Source organism: Nicotiana attenuata, chromosome 6 (genome assembly GCF_001879085.1).
Source record: "Nicotiana attenuata strain UT chromosome 6, NIATTr2, whole genome shotgun sequence".
Classification (NCBI taxonomy): Eukaryota; Viridiplantae; Streptophyta; class Magnoliopsida; order Solanales; family Solanaceae; genus Nicotiana; species Nicotiana attenuata.
This window is the reverse complement of record NC_031994.1, coordinates 41,908,127-41,913,297: the sequence shown is the minus strand read 5'-3', so window position 1 is coordinate 41,913,297 and position 5,171 is coordinate 41,908,127. Positions and strand designations below refer to the sequence as shown.

Here is a 5,171-nt window from a genome sequence, read left to right as displayed (position 1 = left end):
AAAAAAAAAAAAAAAAAAAAGGAGAAAGCTTTCAAGTAAATTATGGAAGAAACATACCTTTCAAGTAAATTATGGAGGAGTGAGTGAGGAGTTGACTGCCGTCGCCCGTCCCACCGTCTACCGCTCGCTAGTCGCCCGTCTGAGGAGTTGTGCCGTCACCCGTCTGCCGTCTGGGAATTATAAAAAACTAGTGAATTTATCGCGCATGCAAGACCTAAATAGTGTTTTTCAAATATCACATGTTAGATATATATTATTCATTACTCATTATATATAAATATACCTGATTTCAAAGTATTAATTAATTTTCAACATAATTTTATATTTTCTATGATTTTTCACCATTTCTATTTAATTATCTTCTTGAGATAGTCGATTCCTTTTCTAATGACCTATATAAATAAAACTATTCCTTTCTCTCGTCTTTTAAATATGTCCAATATCAAATACTCAAACATAATTCTCAAAAAGTAGTCCATTAAATTAAGCTACTGATATTGATGGGTCGCAATACAGTCCAATAAAATTAAGTTATTGTTATTGACAGGGGCGGACCGGACCCACATGGGGTCAAGAGGGTTCATCTGAACCCGCTTGAAAATAACACCCTATATATAGGTGTATTTTATCTTTCTTCCGGTAAATGCTGTTATATAATTGTTGTTGACACCTCTTAGCACAAAGTCACTGCCCGGTCCATTGACAAAGTGGGTTCAAATTTCCTAGAATGCCTAGGTGCGAATCCAGTCTGTCCTGTATTTTGGGCACTCTTTTTTACCCTACATACAACACTCTCTTTTTTCCCCTATACACATACAATATAGGAAATTTCTACTTCTCCTATATACATACGACGTTAAGAAAGTTTCTTATTTCCCTTTTTTAGACTAAGAAAGCTTTATATACACAATTTAGGAAAGAAAGTTACAAATTTTTAAATTTATTTTTTTTACGTCTTTGTACATTTATTTCTTTATATTTTGAACCCCGCTTGATAAAAATCCTGGGTCCGCCACTGATTATTGAGGGTCTCAATACACTCAATCTTGCATGAGCACATGAAAAACTGTTAGATTATGGGAAACAATATCATAAACGATAACATCCCGGCAAGGGAAACAATATCATAAACAATAACATCCCGGTAAGGGAATCAACAATATATGTCATCTCGTTTCCACAATCACTTCACAACATAAGTTTCAACTTGAGCCAATGCTCAACAATGGTCAATTACCAAAAATACTTTCATAAGCCTTGTTGAACATTTATAATCATCATATTAAGCGTGGACAATACATAACAGAGTCACAACAATCATAGTATAAGACTCAAGGGCATGCTTGACACCAACGTATAGATACTCGTCATCACACCTATACGTCGTACTTAACACTTAACACATAGCAAATAAGACCACAACTCCTATTCCCTCAAGCTAAGGTTAGACCAAACACTTACCTCAGTGCCACGAACACAATCAAGCCTCAACTACCGCTTTACCTCTCGATTTCACTTCCAATTCGCTTGTATCTAGTCACAATTTACTTAATAACATTAATAAATGCTAAATAAATCAATTCTAATGCATGAAAATAGGTTTTTCCAATGTTTTACCCAAAAAATCAAAACCCGACCCCGGGCCCGCTTGGTCAAGACCCGAGGTTCGAACCAAATCACCCATTCACCCACGAACTCAAATATATAATTTGTTTTAAAATCGAACCTCAAATTGAGGTCCACATCCCCAAAATTTGAAAATCTTAAGTTCAACCCAAAATCACCCAATTTCCCATGAAAAGCCCCTTGATTTTGAAATGAAATCATGTAAAAAGATGTTATAGAATAAAGGAAATAAGTTAGAAATTACTTACTAATGATTTAGAGAAGAATCTTTCTTTGAAAAATCGCCCAAAAGAGTTTAGGGTTTGAAAGAGTTTGAAAAATGGATGAAATCCCGTCTGAAATCCCACTTATCAGTTGCAGATGTCGCAATTGCGACTAGGGGTTCGCAATTGCGAACCCTTTGAAAACTGTTGTCTTCGCAAATGCAAAGAAAATGTCGCATTTGTGACCCCTGATAATTCCTGCCATCTTCGCAATTGCGAAGCGAAATGTCGCATTTGCGACCTCTAGCCCATCTGACAGCCTTTGCATTTGCGAAGAACATCTCGCATTTGCGAGGAAGGCTGGCCCTGAGGTCTTCGCATTTGCGGTCCCCGAGTACATCGCAATTGCGATGCCTGATCTCGCAATTGCAAGATCAGGGGCCTGCAACACTGCTGTAGCACATCAGAAATCCCCCTAAGTCCAAAATCACTCTGTAGCCTATCCAAAACTCACCCGAGCCCTCGGGCTCCAAACCAATCATGCACGCAAGTCTAAAAATATCATACGGACTTGTTCATGTGATCAAATTATCAAAATAACATCAACAACTACGAATTCAACCTCAAATTCATAAAATTACTCAAGAATATTGAAATTTCTATTTTCTCAACTAAAAGTCCGATTTATACCAAACGAACTCCGATTCTTACCAAACTTCACATATTCGACTTAATTATTATTTTAAACCTGTACCGAGCTCCGGAACCAAAATACGGGCCCGATACCATCAAGAAAATGCATCATTTCACTTCAAAAAGCCTTTATATTTACCAGCAACCAATTTTCTTTAAAAGTTGAACCCAATTTCTTCACTTGTAGTCTAGGGCTTTGCTTGGCATTGGGCTTCGATATAACTTGCTTTCCTGGTCTTGAATTAAACCTCTGCTCTCCTAATTCAGTCTATAGGTTTTGGTTTAGGTTCAATCTTAGTTGTTTAGCTTAGGTCCATCAATCAATCTCTCATAAACCCCTAAGCTGAATCTATATGGGGCCGGCCAAAAATTCCTTGTAACCCTCTAAAAGGGTAAGGGTAGTGAGGAAATTCTTTTCTCGGGCTTGGGACCTCGGAATTTGATTCCGGGAATACGCCCAAGTCCCATATTTTATTACGGACCCTACGGGACCGTCCGATCATGGGTCCGAGTCCGTTTACACAGAATGTTGACCAAAGTCAACTTTACTCAATTTTAAAAGCCAATTTCCTTATTTTACTTAGATTTCACATAAAAGCTTTTCGAAAATGCGCCCGGACTGCGCGCGCAAATCGAGGTGAGACAAAAAGAGGTCTTTAAGGCCTCGGAATATAAAATTTACTTTCAAAACGAGTGATGACCTTTTGGGTCATCACACTTTCCCCTATAAACAGAGGGTTCTATTCCATTGTAATTCAGCCTAAAATCAATAAGAATTCTCTCTCCCTACTTTTCTCTGCAATGCTCTTCTTCTTCTTTTATTGTTTCATAATACGTTATCAGCACGAGACTAACCAATTGAGTAGAAGCTTTGGGATTGAGCATATTGATTGTCAATTGTCCCATGAACTTCCTTCATGATTAAATTATGGATTTAAGGTAAGTATTTTACTTTATTTTTCTTTTTAAAATTCTTGACATTCTATAATTTAATTTTAAATACAAGCAAAGACAATAAATTTTGATTGTAACTCTAATGGAGTTTAAAAGAAATTATAACCACCCAAAGTGGTAAAATTTCTATGCATTACCATGATCAAATTCATGTATGATTGTGGACACAAGAAGTGCAAACACGTACCATTGAATTTGCTTCATTCTCATTCACTTAAGAGAATGTGGTAGCAATATGTAATAAGTCTGAAAGAAGATAAAATTATTACCGTGAAGGTATCAATGAATGTGGACGTGGCAATAGATGAAATTATAATCATCATCATGTGGTAATGAGAATAATAGGGATCCTCAAAATAATCTTTCACTCTGTGAAAGTAATATTTGTCATCGCTTTGACATGAGATTTTGTCAATCACATATAGATAATTATGATCCGTTCACGATGTGAATGTGAAAATATGTGATTTATGAATACATATTCATTCTTGGAAGAATATGAATGTGCTAGTGGTAGTGAATATACCATACTCACCTCCAGAGGGAGGTTTGAGATGAAATAAAAAAATAATGTCATTATTATGGCATGAATGATCACTGGTCACGTACCTATTGTACGCTAAAATATTTTGGCAATGTGATTATTAAAGGACAACAGTGATGCAAGAAACAGATCTTGCATATAATTTTGACAATTACCATAATGGTATAACTTTCTCTTTGAAAGAGATATTCACCATATGAATGTTGATGAATATGTGGTAGTATTAAATTAATAGAGAGCTCTAAAAGAGTCAATTATTACTATTTTGGAGGAATACAATTAATTATCAATGAGGCATTATATTGTAGTAAGTTTCAAGAAAACTTATTGAGTTTCTAAAATATTCGCGAAAGCGATTGGTTATATTGAGACTATAATAAAGGAAAAATTTAATATCTTCTATTACTACAACTTGTAGCGGGGTAATATGTATGTGAGATACTACCCTCTTTATTCTCCAATTTGTACTACACAGATAAAAGAATGCCACAATAAAGTAAAAGTTTATTGATATAAAAACTCATATCATAATAAACTTAGAGTTTATTGATAATTGCACACGTCATGGTGTAAACCTAAAGTTTAACAATATTGATAATTTATCCAGTTGGCATAATTGGTTTAGCCAAATTAATTTAAGTATGATGTGCAAAAATAAAAGAGAATTCACATGGTAAATATTAAAAACACTAGAAAGTTCTTTATGAATTCTCTTATGTTGCTTGTTCTCATTAATTAATAGATCAATTAAAATTGGGAGTGAATCCCCTGAATACTTGAAATATCAAAGGTGAATATGGACTCATTCACTTGCCATGTATACCACATAAGATGCATCTATGAGATGGTTACATGTGCGATTTATTAACCCGCAACCTGTATTTGCGAGGTAACTTGCTCAATAATTTAACTTAGAGCATAATTTTCAGATTTTTTATTCAAGATATTTTATCTTGATAAGTTGGTTTACATCACAACTGGTTTAGCAAGATGATTTATTGAGTGTCTCCACTTAATAGTAAAACTATTGCTTATGAGAACAAAGTTATCTATATCAGTTTGATGTACGTTATATACGAAAGAATATTACATTCTCCTATCACAAGTGCTTCAGGGTCGGGAACCAAATAATTCTATCGTATTATTAATAA

The 5,171-nt window shown here is 34.8% G+C and overlaps 1 pseudogene; it reads right to left on the bottom strand.

The window, feature by feature from the left end:
- The window catches only part of LOC109226893, a 16,171-nt pseudogene extending 15,759 nt beyond the window's left edge, over positions 1-412 (bottom strand).